A 24,071-nucleotide genomic window follows, 5' to 3' on the forward strand; every position below is an offset into this window, starting at 1 on the left:
GTTCTTAGACTTCTGGCATAAAAATTCTGAAAAAAGTCCACAAGCAAATGTTATGAGACCTCATTGAGGAGCAGTCCCTCTCAGGAAAGAATTGGAAGGGAAACTACAAAACAGAAAAGAAAGTAAGTAAAGACATGGTTTTAGTATAAAGAAAGAAATAAAGTCTTTATTGCTATGGTATGCAATAATTAAGGCTGAAGTTAGTTCTCATAATGTTTAGCCATACTGACATTCTTTCCTGGGGATTTTTGCTTGTTATAGTTAACTGTACCTTTGATCATTAGTTTTTTTACCTCCTACTACTAATCCTTAACAAAAATAACAGCAGAAACTTGTCCAAAGAAGGGCAGCCACAAGCTGCTCTTTTTCATGTTTGCTCTTTTTCATGTTTCAGAAAGAAAAATAAACAAACTAAAAATCTCCTCATAAATGTGTCTGTGTAATATTCTATATAAGAGATAGATTTTTTCCTATAAAGCCACAACAGGGAGTTCTTCGAAGTCTGATTCTTAACCCTGTTCCAATTTCTTGGACAAAATCACACAAAAACATGGCTTTTACATTTATTTACAGCATGTGCATTGTTCTGGTCAGGAAACAGGACTTTCATAGAATCGTGGAACCAGAGGAAATTCAGGCTGGAAGGAAGTTCATGAGCTCCTACTCACAGCAGGGCCAGCTCTGAGTTCAGATCTGGCTGCTCAGGGCTTTGTCCCAGTGGGTGTTGAAAACCTCCAAAAGTGCAGCATTTCTGGGCCACCTGACCCACTGCTGACCTGTCGTTAAGGTGAAGAAATTGTAATCCAGCATGAACATCTCTTGGCCCAATTTGTGGCCAGTGTCCCTCTTCCTCCCACCACACAGTTGAGAAAGACCATCTCCTTGATAACATCCCTTGAAAGCATTTGGGAAGCTGCTCTTAAAGCCATCCTTGCTCCAGATCTTGTCTCTCCGCATGATCCTACAGGGCAAGTTCTCCCACTATCTCCACCCTGAGGACCCTCTCCTGAATACACTCTAATTTGTTGATGCCTTTCTTGTTATCAGGGGAGAAAAACTGAAGTAAGTATTGTGTATTTGTGTAGAGGATAAATTGCTGCCCATATCTCCTGGCCATGGTCCTGTTCATAGAGACCAGGAAGCTGTTGGCCCCCTTTGCTGCCTCAGCCTCATCTTGCTGCTCGCCATAGATTTCCCAGAGCTGTTCCCAGCCTGCCTCTTTGCAACCTGTTTCCAGTATAGGAGCTCTTCTGCCCCAGGACCAGCACTTCATGCTTGTCCTTGCTCAAATTCACAAGATTCCTGTATGTCCCTTCCCCTAGCTTGTCCAGGCCTCTTTGGATGTTTGGCCTCTTTCCCTAACTGCAAGCACATCAACTTGTCTCCCCTGAGCTTGGTTTTATCTACACACTTGAAGACTGTGTGCTCCACTGCCTCCTCTAACTCACGGATAATATCAGGCACAGCATCACCAGCTGAGCAAGGGAGGGGATTGTCCCTCTCTGCTCTGCACTGGGGCAGCCTCGCCTTGAGTCCTTTGTGCAGTTTTGGGTGCTACAACATTAAAAAGATATAAAGCTATTAGACAGCATCTAATGTAGAGCTACAAACATGGTGAGGGGTCTGGAGGGGAAGCCACATGAGGAGGGGCTGAGGTCACTTGGTGTGCTCAGCCTGGGGAAGAGGAGACTGACGGAAGATCTCATTGCAGTTACAACTTCCTCGTGAGGGGAAGTGGAGGGGCAGACACTGATGTCTTCTCTCTGATGACCAGTGACAGGACCCAAGGGAGCATCATGAAGCTGTGTCAGGAGAGGTTTAGGTCGGATATTAGGACAAGTTTCTTCACCCAGAGGGTGGTTGGGCACTGGAACAGGCTCCCCAGGGAAATGGTCACAGCACCAAGCCTGACAGAGCTCAAGAAGTGTTTTGAAAGTACTCTTAGGCACAGGGTGTGACTCTTGGGGCTGTCCTGTGCAGGGGTTAGACTTTCATGATCCTTGAGGGTCCCTTCCTGCTCAGGATATTCTATGATTCTATGAGTGATTTTCATTACTTTTGTCACAAAGGGAGAGACTCCTGTTGTTACAATTAGATGCAGATTCAAATCAAGCTGCTAGAGTTCACATAACCTTCATGTTACAGTTGGGGTTTTTCAAATTATAAGCACAGACTTTCTTGTCTCAGTTTGATGTGAAGTTTATGTTTTGCATATTATTCTTGCTTAATAAGTACTAAATAGACTGCAGCTCCATTTTTTTTCCAGCAGCTTCTCTTTATGTAGAGATGGTTGTAAGTATATTAAGCATCTGTGCATTTATACATTTATTAGTTAATAACTTTTGATCAGATTTTTTTCTCAAATTTTCCACTGAGGCTATATGTTTAGTACATACCATATCAATGAAAATGGAATTGTTGTTGTAGAGACATTCCCATCCCTTTCTTTCTGGGGATGTGACAGAGCCAAGGAATTCTAAATTTTAGTACAGATTTCAGATGTCATTGATAAATACTTATTTCTAGCACCGCTTTAACAATATCTTTTTTCCTCAATGAAATTTCCTGTTTGGTGCCTTCTTTTTCTGTCCATGGAATACTTAGCACAGGTCCAGATAAAACATATGGATGCACTTCTTTCCTTTATATTTCATTTTTCCCCCAAGACTGCATTCCCCACGTATATATGTGCATATCCCAACAGTAATAAAGACATAGCTAGAGATAAGTCTTGCTCCTCAACTCTCCAAACTACTCCAGTTCATCGATGAGCTGGAAATAGTATAGTTCCTAATGTAGAGTAGCCCAGCTTTTATTAATTAATTCATTAATGAAAACTGAATACTTTGAGAGGAAACAGTTCCTGTAGACATAGATTGTTGATCCCAGAAGGAAAAATTATATTTAAAACTGGATAAAGATAAGGATTTTTGGTTTCTATTTGAGGTACTGGTTTTGGTACATTCTTTATCACTGTGCTTAATGAAAAATATTCCAAACTTAATCTGGAGTTCAAAAAGAAAATCTCTGCACACACACACACAAACATGCAAAAGAAAAATAAAAATCTTACAGTAAATTAAAAATTAGAATTTTTTCCAGTAATAACAAGATGCTTCTGGAAAGAGATCTTCAGATTTCCCTCGGGGCTTCTAGTTGCCAAAGACAGACACAATATTTCTTAGTATTAGCTCTTTAGTACAGAGGCAAGAAAGGATCATGTTCTTTGCAGTCACATAAAAAAGTGGTATTTTGAGCAAGTAATTTAGATCAGTAAAGTGGAGGAAAGAAGGATGCAAAGCTTACAGTGATGCCCAATTATCAGACTGAAAGAGTTGGGCGGTGAACCCTTCTGTCAGGTTTCTTAAAAAAAAATGCCTGTGAAAACTGATTTAAGGAGGGAAGGAGGAATGAAGAGTAAGAAAAACAGAGTGCTTGAGCATATGTGTTCCTGCATTACACCTGGTCATGCTTAAGCTGCGTTGTTTTACATTCATCAAAACAAGACAAGCAGGTGCAAACTGTGGAGTATTATTTGGGCATCTTGTTGATTCAGTCAAATCATCAGTTTTCCAAGCAGTAAACAAAACATTTTCTATAAAACTCTACCATTTGCATAGCAGTATATTTTTCATTTGAATTCCCAAATGTGAACAAGAGATGTCATCCCAGCTGTTCTTCCTCTACTTTATCTTTAAAAAATACAGACTTTTAATGCCATAAATGGAGGAGTAAATTTTTCAAAACATTTTCTTAAAACACATTGCTGCCTTCTTCAATTATTATTACTAAGTGGGACTTTCAAAAGCCTCCGGAGAAGATAGAACAATAGCTCCACAGAGGTTTAATGAAAGCAGTCCTTTTAGTTTATATCTTCATATCTTTTAACCATTTCTACATTTAAGGGAGTTTATGATGAAATGTATGGTTATGGCAAGTCCCCTAAGTCACGTTGTTAAGAATGACTCACTCTTACTCATAGAAGAAAGCAATGTGACTGAATTCTGAGTTCTGTAAATCATATTTTGCTGTTTTGCAGGCATTTATTGTCTTCTGTCCTTCGATTTCTCCATCTGTAAAAGGAAGATAATGATAGGTAGCTGCTGTGTGTATCTTGCTGATATGCAGAGGAGACTTTTAATTTCATTTAGATTACTTAATCATTGACACTGGTGATGAAACTACTATTGGCATTAGTAACTGGACTATGCATAGAAACTGTATTTCATGGGATTTGAGAAGCCATTATGAAGCATTCCAGACAGTCCTCTGTTTTAGCCTATAAAAAATCTATCTCATCTACTCTTTGCAACCTCATAAAGCAGTCTGTTTTATTAATTAGCTGTCCTTGAAAGCAGGTATTTTCCCACAATTTCTTAAATTAATCATTTCTACAACAAGTCAAATTAATTATATCTTGATGATAAGAAAAATACTTTGTATTTCCAAATACTTTGTAAACACGGTAACAGTTTACCGTGTGAAGATTAGTATTGTGTTTCCTCTAATCTTCCCTATTTCTATCTCTCCTGTTTTGTCAACCCAGGAAGAGTCCCTTGTAAACATCTCTATTAAAAATGTTGACATGGTAATTCTAAGGCAGACAACTAATTAAAAAAATCATTATTTCTCTTTTCCTAAATATGGCCCTGGTGATATTTGTCATATCTGTACCTAAGTCATTTTGGCTCAAATACCGTATTTGAACAGGTAAAACACCCAGATCAGTCCTTTCCCGTCTTCTAGCAGGATTTTCCTGCCTGTTTTAAATTTGGTATTTGCTGGGGACAGGAGACCAGGTTGACTTAAAAAGATATACTTACCCTTATTGAATTTCATCATGTTACTTGGAGACCATATCTGTTACAGTGGGGAAACTGCAACACGTGTATCAGACAAGGAGGCCCATGGAAAAGAAATATATATGGACTGATTCTTGATAGATGTTTCAGAGATGTTTATTTCTCCAGCCGCATGGCCGGGGCTCTGCCGAGGAACTGTTCCAGTCACGGGACCAAGGGTCCTTCTGCCCGCGCAGGGAACACAAACCAACCAATGGGAACGAGGCTGAGCAGGGGCAGGGAAACCCCGTGTCTCCCCCCAGGGCCCCTCTCCCAGGACCACATGGCAGGGTAGGGACCCAACACATATCCTCACTTTTAAAACCCCGTTTTAATTCAAAACTTATCCTTCTCAAGCACTTGGATCTTCCCTACTACATAACAAAATTCTTTATTCGATTACCATAGCCTTTAATACAAATTGTGGTAGTAGTTTCTGTGTAGTTCCAGGTCCAAAATATATCTCCGAGGATTCACACAGTAAATCCTCTCAGTTTTAGAGGATGTTTTCACTGAATTACAGGGAAGTTTTGTTTGGAAAGCAGAGACTTGTTAAAGCCAAGGAAACACTGGATGGATACCCTTAATAGGCTCCGTATATGCAATATCCATGGATCTGCAGAAGATTTGTGAGAAAAGATTACTGCGATTTCAAATAAAAAAGCTGGAAAACAACTGAAGGCAAGGCTTTTGAGATACATCAGTACCCCTGTGCTGGTTTTGGCTCAGGTAATTTTCTTCACAGTATCTGGTATGGGGCTGTGTTTTCAATTTGTGCTAAGAACAGGGTTGATAACATAGGGGTGGTTTTAGTTACTCCTGAACAGCACTTACACAGAGTTAAGGCCTTTTCTGACTCTTGTACTGCCCTACCAGTGAGTGAGCTGGGGGTGCACAAGGAGCTGGGAGGGGACACAGTTGGGGTGGCTGACCCCAACTGACCAAAGGGACATTCCATAACATATGGCATCATGTTCAGCATATAGAGTTGGAGGAAGAAACAGGAAGAAAAGGAAGGGGAGGACATTCAGGATGCTGTTTGTCTTCCCAAGTCACCATCACAGATGTTGGAGTCCTTCTTTCCTGGGAATGGTGAGCACTTGCCTGCGCATGGGAAATGGTGAATGAATTCCTTGTTTGGCTTTGCTTGCATACACAGCTTTTTCTTTACCTATCAAATGGTCTTTATCAGAACACATGAATTTTCTCACTTTTTCTCTTCCGGTTCTCTCCCCCATCTCACCAGGGGGGTAGAGAGCAAGTGGCTGTGTGGGGCTTAGTTCCTGGCTGGGGTTAAAACACACTTATCACACCCGATGCATGCAATTCACTGATAAGACGAATCCTAAAATACAACAAGCATCCGAAGAGATCGAGTAAGGACAAGGAAAGGAAAGAAACCTCAGTCTCTCATTGATGTGAGAAAGAAGAGGGAACTCCTACAGTTTCAAGTATGTGTCAGATGATGTTCCTTTGAAAGAGACTCTGCTCTTTGGCCTGATAAACATCAACGGAATAAAAACCAGACTGGGCTGATCAGGGAAGGGCAATATAACAAATGATGGTTGTAGTCTTCTAGCAATGTTATATCAGAAAACACAAGCAAAACATAATACAGAATGCAGCATATGAGAGCCACTATGGTCTACTCCAAAAAAATGAAAAATAGCTATAGATATCTTGAGCTGTACTTCTAATGTGTAAGGGCAACAGAAAAGTTGTGATTAGGAATAAAAAACCAATATGTTGTAGACCAATTTGAAAGGGCAATAATATCAATTTTCAGTGGGAAAAAAAAACAACAAAAAAAGAACTTGATACAATTTAATACATTTTTTTTTATATCTCTAAATTCTATTACATGAGCAATTTTACTTGATTTTATTTGTCTTCGAAAATAATGGAATCACACATGATAAGTAGAAAATATTTGCAGGTTTGAGCTTTTTGTGACATAAAACACAGTAAAACTGTTCTCTCTTTTGAAGCAATAAAAGCTAATTAATCATATGATTTTTCTTTTACAATAAACTGCATCTTATAGAAAAAAAAGGGGTGAAGAGGGAAGGAAAATGCGCTTAAGGATACCCAGAAAGATGACCTTTAAGAATGTGTTATGGGGAACAACATGTATTTTAGTATGAGGCATTGTTTAATTTTCTTGCAACTCCTCTAGTTTCTTACCTGATCAATCAGAGATATGTTTGGCAGGCCACTGACAAATTTAATACTTCATGTGTTTATGTCTCATGCCAAGTATCCTCAGTGAAACTGTAATTAGAAAACAAATTTAGGAGGTCAAGATCCATGTCCACAAAGATGGCATGTAACATCTTATTTAAATGTCTAATTCCTCTTGAGAAACACTCAAACATGACTGCCATGAAAATGAGAATTGTGTCTTTTATTTTCAGTTGATATATGATACGGTCTCTATAGTTCAATGACATTTAATATAAATATTTCTAGGAAAAGTCTAGCCATTTCAGCACAGCATAGCTACAGCAAATTAGTTCACATAAAGCCTTTTCTCCAACATGGCATATCCCAAGATAGTTTGGTGTCTTCTAGGTAACATATTTCTGCACTACACACCATTTATTAGAGAATCGTGATAGCACAAGCTAAGAAAATAAAGACAAACCAGAAAAAGTATAAATTGCATATTTCAAATATTCTGAATAGCTCAATGAAACCAATTATCTGTCATTTAATAGAAATAAAATACTGCTGCATTTTGAAAGACTACCCTTTTTCTTCTTTTCAATTAATTCCAAAAGCAGAAATATTTGTTTGAGAAACACAGCTGTGTGAAAGTTGTGATTTGGAATAAAAGTGGAAGATTAGGTGTTGAATGAATGAAGGAACTGGTACCTTTTCCCAAAAAGAGTAGCACTACCCTTTTTTTCTCTTTTGCTAATGTTTCATGTCTCAATTTCTTGCACAAAGTATCCACATACACACTTACTTTCATAAGTATAGATTGTATTTTACCCATGTTCTTAATTTTTTAAGCACTGAAAAAGGGAATTTACTTTGTTTTTCAGGCTTTGTTTTTTTCTGAAAATTAAGAGCAATATTTATAAAGCTTTTGAAATACAATTCTGCCAGACATCAAAGTTTCATTGTTGTTTGGAAACTTGAAGTTGAAGGCTATTTTTCTGCCCAGTCTTTTAGATCTTTCATGACTTTCCTGTCCTTTGAGCCATCCATTGCACATATCTGTCTACATTACTTTCCTATTCAAATTACTTTGTAGATCTGTTTATAAAAATGGATTTTTGGAAAGTCCCTATGTGCAGCTGGACTTATTCTGATTTTCTTCTCTGTGTGGCCTATGCACAAAGATACTGAGAAAATGATATTTAGAACTTGATTAAGTTGACACAGGCTAGCCATATTAGTCTCATATTATTTTAGGGGATGTTAGGGATCCTAGTAGGAACATTTAAATGCAGAACAACTCAGAAAAGAAATAAAAGTAGAAATAGAAGAAATAAAGACACAACTGTAAAAAAGTCTTCTGAAAAACAGTTATTCCGCAGAAAGGAACTATTCCGCTTTTCAGCCCCCAACTGAAGTTACACTGACCTGGGAAGAGATAAAGAGTCTCCAAAACGGAGTTTTTAGGCAGTTTCAGAAGAATTACCTCACTGTCTCTCACAATGGCACACCTTTCTCTCTCCTGTGAATTTACTTCACTGCAAGTGGTAAAGGATGATAGTTTGAGTTAACACGGATCACTTCTAGCTTTGTTGGTTCCTTGAGTGTATGTCCTTTTCTCCTGTGGCATATCAGTTCCTCGCCATTGATTAGGCAATGTAGGCAGGGTGCTGAAAAGGAATGTGGGTATGTGATGTCTAACATCCCTTATATAACAGGGAAAAAAGCCAATGGAATCTTGAATGTATGCTTACATGCATCTCATAATGAAGAAACTGACTATTGCCCTCTAACAGCATAGTTAAATAGTTAAACTAGATATGTAGATAGACTTCACTTTAGAAAGATCTTGAGCAACTGGTTATTAGCATGCACCAAAAAGAAAGAGGAAGAGGTGAAAAACTTGATCTGAAATTCTTTTCTAACATTCTTAGCTCATAATATGAAATCCTAACACATTGTGTGTCTAGTTGACAAGGTGGTGTTAGGTCAGAAGTTGGACTCAGTGATCTCAAAGGTCTTTTCTGACCTAGTTAGTTCTGTGATCCTGTGATCATGCACTCAAACATTTAATCCCAGTTATTAATATCTCTAGTGTGAAATGGCAAGTTGTCAACCTCTAGCAAGTTTGGAAGAGACAGATATCCTGTTGATCCAGAATAATGAAATACAACAGAAACAGTAACATTTCCCACAGGAAGGAGAGTTTAGCTAAGTATTCATTCACTGCTGCCTTTTAGTCAATGTTTATTTGCAAATATTTGAATCACCCTTCTAATATGCAATAATATATTCAAAAGCAAGTATAAAATTATATACCCATGTAAATTGTCTTGCTGCAACAAGATGGGACCATGTGTCATTATGCATAAAGCAGTTTTATGGTAGTTTAAACAGTAGGTATTTTTTCACTTGGGGAGACATTAGTTTTCAAAAACATAGATTAAATAATAATCATTAAAAATCTTAGCTGTTCTTTGATAAGAAGAATAGTATATTTCTTTGAAAAATAAATCCCTAAAAGAAGAAGGTATTGTAGGCTGAATATACACATTAGGACATTATGAAAGGTTTTCTAAGAGAAAATTAAATAGATAGATAAACAAAAGTACAAATCTATCATGTGAAGACATCTGGAGTGACTATATCATGAAGTCTTATTACAGAGAGAACTGAGGATTTAGAAGAACCAGGATGGGATGATCAGGAAGGCAGTAGAATAGAAGACCATAAAGGAAAAACACAGTGTTACACTGGTACCAGAACACATAGTGCGAATTAGAAATTCAAAAATTAGAAAAATACCAGTAGTTGATTGTAAAATAATTATAAACATTTCTTTGTATTATGTGCTCCCTGAAACATGTTTCTGTTATAGTATTTGCATACTAGTATTAAAAGGCCGTGATGATTATCATCTGTCAATGATAATAATTTATTCAAACCGTAGTAATAGTGGCATAAACTAAATAGCTATATAATGGCCATTTAAAAAATAAGCTAATTAGAACAAGTTTTGGCCAGAAGACTAAGGGAAGGTGAGGGGAGACACATTACTGACTTTCCAATGCATCCAAAACAATTGCCTTTTTTCCTCAGAACCAGAAGTGATAAAAGCAGAGCTGTTTTCCTTGGCATGTTTTCTCCATCTTCCTTACTGTCCAAATAACATGATGGTCAAAGTGTGTCTTACCCCTATTGAAGGCTACCTGCTCCTGGGCAAGTTCTACTATTCCTTCACAGAATAAGAAAAGGAAGACCAGGGATTTTAGGGACACTGGGGGAAAAGGAAGCAGAAAACAACATATCTTTAAATTTTTAACAATTAAGTAGGTAAAAGCTATTACTTTCTGTAAATAAATAAAAAAATGTTAGAATGATCTAACATTACTTTTTGGAAAACAGGCCTCTAAATTCAGTACAGTATGGCTTATTAATGGCCTCTAAGCCAACCCTCAGATAGCCATAAGTCTACAGCATTATCCAAGATGTATTTAAGGAAAAAAAATGCTTGACACCAGAGAAAAGGTTAGGGCTACACTGCAGGGGTTCTAATTCTTGGTTTCATTAAGGAATTAAATTAGACCAGAACTTTTACCCTTTCCTCCTGTCCTCATCACAAAAAGGAATGTTAACCTCAAACAGACCTGCTACTCATCTTCAGTATTTCGCAACCTTTTCTTCACAGCAAGGGCAAAGGCCTCTGCATTGATATTCTGAAGGGAATCTGCAGGACATTGTTAGGAATGGGAAAATGATCTGAAAGTCCCTACACAGCCAATATAATTCTGATTAAAGCTTGGCATTTGTTTTCTTGCCCCTTGGAGCAGATAGCATGCTGCCTGGAATTAGAAATATGAAAGGCAGAGGAACTTCCTACTGTGCACAAAGAGTATTTTTTCCTCCTCACTTTCAAAATGCAGCTAAGTTTGAATACTTCTTGTTGTTGTTGTTTTTCAGGCAAATCATTAAAATAAGGTCATCCTTGTTTTCCATTTCAGAATGAGATTTGCTGTGTCTCACACATATTCCTCCAGAATTACTGAGAAAGATCTTGCTCTACTAGCTTCTCACTGATACTTCACCTCTAGCATTTTAAAATGGAAAAATCATGATTTAGTTCTTCAAGCAAAGACATGTGTATAACTTTTGAGAGAGCCTTATGTGTGTGATAATACATTTATTTTAAATATATATAGTAAAATCCTAAAATTTTGAAGGAAAGCTCTTATTTGAGCAGGTGCATATTCACTTACTAGCACCAAATATATTTGTAGCCACATTTAAAACATTGACTTAATGGATTTATTAATTCTCACTTAAATGCACCTGTCAAGAGCTGTGGGTGCAGACTAGTGTTGTCCAAAATGGTGCCTAAATTGTGCAGAGGAAATGTTCAAGTGCAATACTAATCCACTTGTAGTCAGTGATAGAACCATCATCAGTCTTCAGGAGTTCAGGATTTCAGTTTTCTTTACATTATATGTGTATATTATTTAAAATCTACTGCAGTTGGCTTTTGCTTTGTGATGTACTTCAGTGAAAACATTTATGGTACAATTCCACAGTAAGCCATTGACAAAAATCATGCAATAAAACTTACAGAACTGCCATAAATATTTTTGTTGTGGTTTATGAAAGTTACAGACAGTTTTTCAGATAAGAAATGTTTGGTCAGCACAATTTTTGTTTATTTGTTTATTCAGAAATTATAGATTTTGGCTGCATCAGTTCCTATTCAACAATGAGGCAGAGTTATCAGTGGATAAAATGGCAATGCTTTGTTGATAGCAATAAAGCTGAACTGCTGCAGGATAATGAGCACAGTAGTAGCCAGTCTCCAGAAAAACTCATTAAAGGAGATTGAGATGTTCCCAGATGATCTAATATTTTCTTGAACAGTCCCAGTCAAATGGTTCAGGACCTGGACCAATAGGTTCTCCTGTTTCTCCTCCATAAAGGGGCCTGGTATTCCTCTTATTTTGTCTCAAGTATTCAAGGGCATGCACAAAATTTTAGAAAAACTTAAACTGCCCTGAAATACAAGAAATAATTGTGGGAAATTATTGAGCCTTCCAACAAAAGAGTGTGAAAAATCTAGTTTCCATTAGAGCTGTGCACCAGGTTAACTATAAAAGGGAGGGGCCACATCTCTTTTTTCCTCTCTTTTTTCCACGGACTCTCTTTCTTCTCTCTCTCTTTCTCTTGTCTTTCTCCTTTATTTTCTTTTTTTGCCCCAGCTCTGGACCATCCACGCGGCAGAACCAATGCGGGACTTCAAGACTGGTGATACTCAGTGTTTTCTTCCCTTGCTTTGTCTGGGCTAAGCACAGCTATCATATTCCATACTGAATTTGGCTGTGGGACTGGGAAGCTTTTGTAATGGTGTGTTATGTGCCAGCACCTTTGAGGAGTTTGTTGTGAGAGTGGAGAAGTGTATCGTACAAAATTAAGGGCTTGTTAGCCAACACTTTTTGAGGAAATGTAAGAACTTAAGGACATGTTAGCCAATGCTTTTTGAGTCAAAACAGTGGGCTGGTTGCCAAAATTATAGAAACTGTACAATAAAAGCATAAGAGTTCCCTGACACGTGTCTATGTTCTGCATGGTGAAAATTCGTAAAGGACATCACACCCCCTACCAGTGGGTCATGACATTCAGGCTCTCTTTTGTTTGTAAACAAGTTTTATCATGTAGGAATTATGTCTCAGGAAACTTGTTTGACTATTTTCAACTGAACAAAGTTTAGATTTTAAGTTTTAGTATCATTATTATTGCATTTATGTCCTTATCATAGATAAAAATACTTACTTTTACCTTGAGTTAAAGTGCTAAGTACAGTACTTTTTCTGTTCAGATAAGACTCCTCATAAAGAAGGTTGTTTTAGCTTATCTGCCTATACTTAGGAGCAACAATACCAAACTGCAAAACAGCTAAGACTCCTGAAATAATAAATGACATACTTCTTTCTGAGGTTTGTGCAATGCACAAAGTATCTCAGAGACTACTGTAATGATAGCTTTGATCAAGGTAATGTGAGCCAGAACATCTCAAGTAAGTGAGCAAGAGCTGCATTCTTATCTGTCATCTCCTTTATTTGCAGTTTTTAAGAGGAAGTGCATTATAGTGATCTAGGCCAAAATCTTACCTAATACAAACCTTAGCCATTTCTCTTTTATAGCTACATGCTAAGTGTACTGCCAATTTTTATGTTAAGAAAAGTTCCATCCCTAGGAACTAAATGGTCTTGTGCTTATCCACATTTTCATCTTTCTTGATAATTATATTTTTTTCAACAAGTTTAATCCCAGTCTGTTTAATTGTCTCTGACACCCATTAAAATTATCTTCATCTAAACTGGGATTTTTTTTTTTTCCACAGCTTACTTGCATCTAGTGTCCATTGGACCACTGGAACAAAATTCTTGTGGAGATCAGTGACAAGTAGTGCTCCTTTGGGGTCGGTATTAGGACCAATGTTGTTTGACATTGTTGACACGGACGCTGGGTTTCAAAGCAACCTCAGCAAGTTGGTGAAGGACAGCACACAGTGTGGTGCAGTTGGCATGCTGGAGGCAACAGATGTCATCCAAAGGGACCTAGACAGGCTTGAGACATGGGCCTGTGTGAACCACATGAAGTTCACAAGGCCAAGTTCAACATCCTGCACCTGGGTCAGGGCGATCCCAGGCACAAATAAGCCTGAATGGAGAATGAATTAAGAGCAGCCCCACCAAGAAGTACTTGCTGGTGTTCATGGATGAGAGGCTGGACATGCCCCAGCAATGTGCACTCACCAGCTGTGTCCTGGGCTGCATCCAAAGCAGTGTGGGCAGCAGGGCGAGGGAGGGGATTCTGGCCCTCTGCTCTGCTCTGGTGAGACCCCACCTGCAGTGCTCTGAGGTCCCAGCACAGGGATGACACTGAACTGTTGGAGCAAATCCAGAGGATTGCCAAAGAGATGATCAGAGGACTGGAGCTCCTCTCCTATAAATACAGGCTGAGAGAGCTGAGATTTTTCAAATAGAAGGCTCCAGAGAGACCTTATAGCAGTCTTCCAGTAACTAAAGGAGGCTACTTCCAGTAACTAAAGAGAGCTGGAGAAGGACTTTTTTTAAGGCCATATAATGACAGGACAAAGAGGACTAGCTATCAGCTGAAAGAGGGTAGGTTCAGACTAAATATTAAGGAGAAATTCTTTACTGTGAGGGTTCTGAGGCACTGGAACAAGTTGCCCAGAGAAGCTGTGGATGTCCCATCCCTGGAAGTGTTCAAGGCCAGGTTGGATGGGGGTTTGAATGACCTGGTCTAGGGGAAGGTGTCCCTGTCCATGGCAGAGGGATTGGAATTAGATGATCGTTAATGTCCCTTGCAACCCAAACTGTTCTATAGTTCTGATTCTACAAAAGTGCTCAATGATCGAGGCCTTTGGAGAGCACTCAGACGTCTCTGGTATATATCTGGACATATGCCAAACTTTTTAATGAATGTAATTCTTACTCTGAATAAACATTAAACAAAAAAATGGATTTCTTTCCCAGTACACTATCTGCTTACTGTTTCATTTTTCCTGATAAGACACAGCTAAAAAGGCAAAGAGGTTTATTGAAATAGACACGGAAGCCGAGAAGGAGAAGGTTCTGCTTGTGTGGCTGTTAATAGCCTTTGGCATGACAGCTGCAAAGTTAATTAATTCACTAACCTATGTCTTGCTCTCCTTATATGGGATATCTAAGTCCTGTGTAAAATGTTCTTATCATTATGTTGGAAGAAAGGATGGTGATGAAATCTGCAGTTAAGTGTTTCCTGTATTTTCCTGTTCTATTTTGTTCTGAAAATTTTCTTTTCTAGTTATTATTTGAAAAATTTCTTTAAATTTCACAAAACAACCTAATTACTATCACTCAGCTGTTATTTTTTACTAAGTGCTGAGAAAGCTGATTTGCTATTATAATATAAACACGATTTTAAAAGCCTTTGTCTTTACCGGCAGAAGTAAATTTTCTTTTCTGTCATTTAAAACAGATTTTAAAAAGTTACTCATATCACTTGGGTTTATTTTACACCACTGAAGTTTAAGCAAAACTTCCCAACTATTTTTTTGACATTTTCTTAATACTTCAATGACACTTTTTCCTGACAACATTAGCAAGCATGTAGTAATGATGACACTGTGTTTGCCAACTGAAGGCTTCAGCATCCTTTGTTATCACCATGTACACAAGTGATTTATAAGATATTCTTGTGCAATAAACCAAGCCATTGCCATCTGCCTGGGAGACTGACAGCTTGGAAGATATCTTTTATAGCAATTTTGCTTAATAGGGACTGTCTCCTGAAAAATCATGATTGAGGGAGGGTGAGTAAATGCAGAAAGCAGTAGGCTTTTTTCCCTGAGTATCTTGATTTATAAAAATCTGCTCATTTCACCTGTAATAAATTGCAAATAATCTTTGGAGTAAACTAGGGGGAACTCTTCTACAAAGAGAAAGATTTCTGATATGTACTTTAATAATAAATTTAACCCTAAAAAATCAACTGGTAAAAACTATACCCCTTATAGGATTGTCAAGATTGTATTGTTTCTTTTCTTCTTGGAAGAAAAATGCAGAAAACATGATAATAAGAGATTAGTATAATTAGTATCCACATACTGAAATATATCGATATGTCCCACGTATTTTATTCCTTCAGTGTTGCTGAGTTGGTCTAAAATACACACAGGTTTCTCCTAAACACTCTGTCTGATTTCCCATTTTTTCTCTGTGTGTTATGGACTAGTTACATCACCACAATTTATAGAATTTAAAACAGGGAATTTTCAACTCGACACAAAGAAGAGGAAAAAAATCCCTTGAATTTTCTTGGCTTGAACAGTAAAAATATATTCCCCAAAATAGATAGATAAGCCAGAAAACTGAGATTAATCAAACTCCAATAAACTATAGACAACTTTTAATGCATATAAGTAAAATGCCAACTAATAGCTAGCTTTTACCACAGCGTCCTTTGCAATTTGTAGATCTTATGTTCTCATACGATGCCTTCATGCAAACGCCATGAAAGAAACTTCATATCATTCACAATAAAAAACGAAGGTAAAAAACCTTTTTTTTCTCAGTCATAGCCACCTAAGTTTTATTTGACTTTAGTCCCAATGGAAAGGAAAATATAAAGAAAAAAGGGAAAAAAATTGAAGCACTGATATTTAAGGAAACATTAAGACTTTAAGATTTTAGTTAAAGATAAGTTTTGCTAAAATTAGTTAGAAGAGGTAGGTCCACCTGAGACTAATTAAGAGTTAATAAGAGTTAAGTTAGAAACAAGCTTTTAAGTTGCAGATAACTAATTAACTGTCATTTTATATTTGCTTAGCTGTGTTTATAATAAGAACCAGAAGGCATTGATAGATAGATCTAAAGAAATTTAAAACAATTGCTAATTTTTCCCATCTGGGTACTATTCAGAAGTTATAAGGAAGAAACTGGATATTCCCCAAGAGGCTATTTGTATTGCCAAAACCCAGAGGGGTGGAAAGTTCAAGTGAGGAAGACTATTATTCCTTCATCTTCAAGACCACTCTTCAATTAATAATTTAAAATTTAACGACCCAATTTAAAAACTATACTACGCATGCTTAATGACATTAAAGCTAATTTCCATATGAAGCGGAGAATAGGAAGGGTCACTGTTATAAATATGTATTTGTATTTTGGATATTCATAACTTTTGTGGATAAATAAACTCTGTAACTGTTCATACCTCGACACTGCATATTAGGAAGCTATTCCACGCAGCTGTCCGGCGCCAATAAAACATACACTTTCTAACTTTAAACTGTTAGAGTGTTTTTGCCCATCTCAGTTAGATATCAATACTAGATCAATATCCTAATTTTTATGAAATAACTTTCACAGTGGTCAAATGGTATTTCAATGCTTCAACTAAACCAACAGAATGACTGTGGCTGACACGCAGCACTGTCTGGCTCTCTTTCTGGAAGATGCACAATAGGTCTTGATGTGATTTTAGACAAGTATAAGTACATTGACTGAGACAATGTTCATTCATATTATTTGCACAAAGAAAACATGATCTAACAGCAAAAAAAAAGTCCTACATTATATACATAGAGATCTATTCAATAACTGTGTAAATGCCATAGCAGCAGCAATAACCCACTGCTTTGAATGCTTTGTTCAAAATACATTTCTCATAAAAACTAAAATTTTGGATGGTTTTTTAGCATTCAAAATCATTCTGCCAAGATAGCAGGATTTCAGCTGAGGATGGTTGGTTGTAGCTAGAAAAATAAAAGTAGCTCCTCCAGGAAAGAGGACCAATGTCTCCTCTAAAGTACAGCTGAATAGAAAATAAAATTTGACATGAAATTCCAGGTTTTACAGTTGATGTACATTATGTTAATAGAGCCGAGAGTTGATCTTAAAAACTGATGTCCCAACACGACACCAGTACATCTCTTAGAGCAAATACTGCTCTGATGATAAGGGAATTCAAACTGGATTTTGACCTCTGTAAAAGGACAAGCCCATGATGCAACAAGATCAAACAGTAGTTTCATACCATCATTATCCTGGGTTGTTAGGGAAGACAAGGTGGGATTTGTTCCTTTTGCATAACACCTCTAATTTTCTTCATGGTACTTGACATGAACCACATTAGTCTCACATTAATTCCATTACAGTTTACATTCTCTTCCTCTAACTCAATTTCTCAGGATTAACCCACCTCCAAAGAAAAGTCATTTTCCTATTTGCCTTCCTCTTATCTCACTGAAACCTTTATTAAATGAGCTTACTGAAATATAAGAGGCTATTTTTGTAATAGGTTTCATTATTTTTCCCTGAAGAACAACAAATTCAAGAGAAGTTTTTGACAAGGAAGGGCTTATATCTAAAACCTAAAACCAGTTTAGCATTGTCATTAAAACAGTACAAATATTCCTTTAGTAATTTTTTCATGCACTGAAAAAAATTATTATGTTTTGCCAAATAATTTTTAACAGTGAAATTTCTAAGCCCCACTATCACACTTTCTTTCACTCCTTTCAGGAAAATCTACATTCCTCTTGAATTAATTGAAAAGATTATTTCCACACTGTTCAAGAAGTACACACCCTTATTCAAGTGGAGCGGAACATATGTGGAGCCACAATGCATGAGACTGAGATCTGTGGAGTCTTTTCCTGAGTAGAGAGTCTTCAAGCAGATGGCTAAATGCGTTCTTCTGTTGGTGCCTGAAGAGGCAAATCTCTGGTTCTGAGCACTATAAGTCTCAGTTAGACTTTCATTTTCCTCTGAAACACTGGAAAGGTGTTTGGTATCTCGAAAACACTTTTTAAAGCAGGAGGAAGATAGGTAAACTTTATACAAACCACCAGAAGATTAAATTAAAATAAGAGTATCAGATATCAATCCCCTACATGCTGTTCTCAGAGAAAAATTAGAAGAAAAGAAAAAGTAAGTTTGTGCAAACCCAGTCAATTGGAAGGAGCATGCATTTTGATCCTTATGGCAGAACTCTACTCCCTATTAGCACTGAAGCGTCCTGTCAAATGTCAAAGGGCAGTTATGACAAATGATATTTCACATAGCAATCAATGTCTAACAGCTTATAAAATAATACTATAGCATGACACAGGGAGTATATTATTAAAGATGCTCCAGCCATTGACAGCTTGAAAATAAATTTTAGTGAGGTTTGATACTTTAATTTTATTTAAAAGAGCAGTAGAAAAAATAAGCACCCTGCCAGATGTTCATTGTCAAAGCAACTGAGCTCTGTTTTGGCTGAGCTTTGCAGTTCTGCAAGACAACATCAAGATGCCATCTCTTGCAGGGTAGTAGATGAAATCAGATGTTGAGCACAGAGGGAGCACAATTTACTCTAAATATTTTTATCAGCCTCAGCAAAACTTTGTTACATAAAGGATAAAAAAAAAGTCTTCCTTTGCAAACAAAGATGTTAATAACTTTACAGGATAAATTCTTGCCTTCCTCTAGACATTAAGCCATTTTTTGTGCAGGCATTGCAGAAACTGTAAACTGAGTTCTAGAACAATTTTCTATGTCTTTGATATAGCAACTATCAAGGAACACTCAAAGAGTGCACAGAGCTGCAAGGGAGGAGCTAACACAGCCGCTGTATATTTGGAAAACTGTGTAGGTGATCTGGATGGAAAGGGGAAGGAGGATAAACCTTTATGTCTATTTATTCTCCCTTACCACAGTGATAGGGTAGATGATTTGGTTTGTTTTCCTCATTCTTTTCTCCTGAGGTAAGGAGATGTGTGTGAAAAAATCACTGGAAAAGCAGTCAGAAATCTATTCTGAACTGGGTATAAGAAGTCCAAAAATATTACTAAAAGTAGTAGAAAGTAAAAAAATGTTTTCAGTTCACCTCTAATCTATTCTTCTGGGAACACACTTGAACAGACTTAGAAAGTAAACTACCTAGAAAGAAAAAAAAATAACCAGTAAGATAGCATACATTTTGATTCTTTCATTATTTTAAAACAATAAACAGCAGCTTTCATGTAATTTTATATTTATGGTAACTCCTGTTTAGATTCCAGAAATTATTATTTTATAAAAATGTTTTTAATTTGTGCATTTTGCTATTTGTCATATGTAAAGTGTTGTGTTCAAGCCTGTAAGTGTTTGTTCATGTATTAGAGCAATTTTATCTGCATTAATAAACTTGTTGACTGAAAATAGTAGATGGGAATTTTAGTGAAACTCCTCACACCAGGAAAGTTATTCATTTGCTCACGTATTTAAGGATTCAACCTTCCAGCTATCTGAAAAATAAATTGAAAAAAGTAAATATCTACAGTGAGAGAAGAAATACATTTCCTGAATCAAAAACCAAAAACCAATAAACAAACAAACCCATAGTTTATGTGAGAGGAGATTATGAAAAAACAGAAAAAATCCCAGTGCTTTCCTTCATACTGTTTTAAAACAGCATGTGCATTCTATCTTCTGAGATTTTACTTATGTAATCTTTTTTCTTGTAGAATTGGAAATAAATACCAATATTTATTATTTGTTATATCAAGTGATCATCAAACACAGTCAGGATCACACAGATCCTTGAAGTGTATTTTGATACTTAAATAGTCCAAAATTAAAATCCTTTTGAAGTAGCTGATATTATATACCATCCTAATCAAGATTTGTTCCAGATTCTCATAATTTGGTAAATTTTCAGTATATGCTGCAGCATTTCCTCTTAAACAGTGTTAAGAACAAATTTCCACCCACAGAGAGATCAATGATAAACCGCATGTGTATAGTATTTCTGAAGAAAATAGGTTGAATTGAAATTAAAAAATATTTAGACATCCAAATGCTGAAGAGAATATACTGTACAGGGTTTGGTCAAGAAAGAGAGCATAGAGACAGGTTTTTTCACCTCCTATGTGCTGGTAGTGCTGCAATGACTTCACAGCCCACTAAAAGTGACGGAATGGCTCCCTTTGGAAGTCTCAACCTTACGGTTGCGTGCAGCTTCCTGCTTCAAATATCAGGTCAAATATGTATATGTATGGAAAAATAACTTTATTGTCAGGAAAATGCCTGACAGAAGTAGATATTGCACTAACTTGAATCTGACAATAAGATTTTATAATTTTTTCCCATCTAGTGCAAGGTGGAATGGAGAGAGCAAACATATTCAGGGTGTTCCTGTTAGGGGGAAAAAAACACTATCAGGAAGAAAAAATGGGTAAAGCATGGGAGGTGTAATGGACAAGAAAGAATGAAAGGAAGAGACAAAGAGAAAAGAACTTCATGTTCTTCCTTGAGACTGACAATGACAAAGATGCTACAAAAAGCACGAGGGCATTACAGAGTGCTGCAGAGGTATTTGTTGTTCTGTCAGATTAGAAATAGAAAAAACTCACTTGTCTGAGCCTGAGGGACACTTACACAAGACTTCAGTCTAAAAGTTGACTCCTGTAAGATTTAAGAGCAAAGGGAGAAAATGAGTAATACAGAAATAAGTTGAGCAGTGTCTGTTTTCTTCCATCCAAATATTTTTATAAATTTTGTTAATATCCCTTTTAAAAATCCATTTTAAAAATACAGAACTTGAAATATGTTTTGTATGGCGAACTGTTCGCTGCACTTGGGGCATGAGGAGGGGATTATAATGGGCTGTGGCTGTGCCAAAAAATGAACTGTGCCAAAAATCTTCTCCATGTGGTGACTGTACCTTTAGCCAGCTGGCAGAGCTTAGATCAGCTCCTGGCCTTAATTTCCCTGTCACAGAAACAGGGCAGAAATCCTTTCAGAAGAGGGAGCTTCTGTTGTTAAGACTGCAATTAACAGGCTGAACGTCTGTGTTTAAAGCCATCTACTGAAATAATTACTCAAAACCTTGCCATTTGCTTAGAAAGGAAACGATGGGGTAAAATAAAATCATCATGAGCTTCTTCCTCTCTCTTCCCCAGGTAATGTAAAAGCATTCCTCCCCACTAGTTATGTCTTTTGAACAGTTTTGACAGAATGACTGGAGAACTGGAAACATTTTCATGTTTCATTTCAGCATATTTAAGGTGTTTCTGTGTTTGTGATGTGTTCACATGCATTGACAGTGGAGCAGGTGGATCACATCAGTCCCTGACAGTTTGGTGACTGTGAATATTCCACTCCTTGGATTTATGGCACTTATTAGATCTGATTCTGCATGCGTGTTTTAGGTCTAAAATAGTGCTGTGTTTTTAAATCTTGATTTTCTTGTTTGCCTACAAATGTGAAAATAACTCTCCAATTTAGCCATTTTTCAGCTTTTACTGACATTTAGAATAGCCAATTTTTCTCTTTAGAGAAGTCCTTCACTCATTCAATCATCACTGGGGGTATTTTATATAATCAAATGCCATAATTATACAATAATTTTCCAATACAGTAAGATTGTATTTTTGGATGAAACCAAGCTGCAGCAGTTTGGGAGAAGCAATCTCATTCTGTCTTCATATAAGAGCTGGGTTCAACACTTCTCTTTGAGTACTGCTCTGGGACCTCAGAAGGAAGTGCTGTTTTTCACAGTGGAACTGGAAATTTACTTATACCGTCATCCTTACAATCCTTTTCTACAAGATGCTAGATAATAAACTGCCTTTTTCTTAGCTGCTTTGGGCTCAAAATCGGGAAGAATTTTTAATTTATTTTGCAGCTAAGTGACCTGGCCTTTACCTCAGAAAGTCAGTAAAGACATAGCAAAAAAAAGACGGTCAGATATTTTCATCTCTTATATCAGTGGAAATTTTCTTTGTCCTTCAGGTAACTCTCTAACCTTGAAGCTGGAGCAGTTCTGAGATTTATTTAGAAGTTCAGAGCAGTCATGTAATCAAGGTGCCTTGTTACCACCTCTGAAATGGAGCACTTGAGATCTGGGCTCCTGAGGGCAGCTGTACAGATATTAGCTCATACTGCTCAAGGGGCATCTATTTTTCCCTGCCTTAACTTGTATGCTGCAATTTTCTGTTCTTGGTTTCCAAGCTAAATCTTGTTGGTGTGCACTTCAATTGAAAAGACACACGTGCCTCAAACAGTTCTGCAACTCTGTTTAAATTGCAATTAAGACATGTTTCTCCTAATTAAACCTTTTGACCACTTAAATCAAAGGGTTGCTCAGGGATTTTAGTTTTCCATATTCCATTAATTCATCACAATGCAGTTTATAAATATTCTTAGAAACATGTGCGAAAAGCTGTGCTTTTTCAGACTTTGGCACTGTGGCCAATTTCTTTATGAACTTTGAAACAGACAACAGTTCATGTTTAAAACTTCATTTAAAAAAAAATGTTCTGTAGAATTAAGCCTTTTAAAGTTTATTGGTGTCTCTGTTTTATATTAATTGTGTTGCATGTCCCCAGGTAATTTCACAAAGGGCATTTTAGAAAAGCAAATTCAGCTGATGGATGAATTTCTCTGCAGAGGTTTATTAACATTTTTGTCAATTTATCCCATTAAATACAGCAACATCCCTAGGTGGTAATGAAGTGCAATAGCAGCAGAGGCTTCACACAATGATGGCAAACAGATTCCAATAATTTTCTCAGTAGTATCCTCATAGCACAAGTGAAATGCTGATCTTTACAAGTATGGCTGGGTAAGTAAAAAAAAACCCATACAGATAAAACTCAAAATATATATTTATGAATGTTAATTTAAAGTGAGCATACCTCATTATGTCCTCAAACTTCAGCAGCAGCCTAGGGCATGGAATTAAGAGGAATTAGTAGTATTGGAAGCAATATTTCCCCCAGTAAAACAAACATGCCAGAAATTTGTGTAAATATATGTAAAGGCTGACAAATGAGGCATATGTACCAGAAACTTGACCCTGAAATCTCACTTTCTCCAAAAGAAGGGATAAAACACACAACCACCCCACACTCCTGTCCCCACAAATGCCAATGAAATGGTTCCTCTTGATTTCAGCAGGCAGTGCAACAGGATATCAAAAAAAGCTTGAAATTCAGATTTTGACTACTAAATATTTACAGCAATGAGCTTATGAATAAGTTACATTTCTTCACGGGGGTTTTTCAGCAAACAGCTCCAAATAATTAATTTGAGAAACTGCAATTTATCTTTTTTCAGAAATATGTCAAAAAAGGAAAAAAATCACTGAATGAATTATTAATTGCAAACTACTCCCTCCTGTTACAGTGACTCCCCATTTCTCACATCACAATGTATTTACTTTTACTGCATTACCATGGTTTTCTCCTATAACAAAAACATAAGTGTTCATAAGATTCTAAGAAATATTATGAATGTTACCTTAAAGAATATATATTAAAATTTTATAAAAACCTTTTTAAAGCTTAAGTAAAAGAAACTATAGTAAAATAAGGATAATGGAAAGAAAGTAAGTGCTAAAAGGGATTTGAAGAACTCTGCTAAAAAAGCTGATCATAATATAAAATATTACCATAAAAGAAATTACAGGTATTATTGAAGTTTAAATTATTAGGTTGTTCATAGTCAAAAAGTGGGAAATACATTTGAAGTCACATTGTAGGGGGGAAAA

The sequence above is a fragment of the Corvus moneduloides genome, chromosome 1, assembly GCF_009650955.1.
Source record: "Corvus moneduloides isolate bCorMon1 chromosome 1, bCorMon1.pri, whole genome shotgun sequence".
Lineage (NCBI taxonomy): Eukaryota > Metazoa > Chordata > Aves > Passeriformes > Corvidae > Corvus > Corvus moneduloides.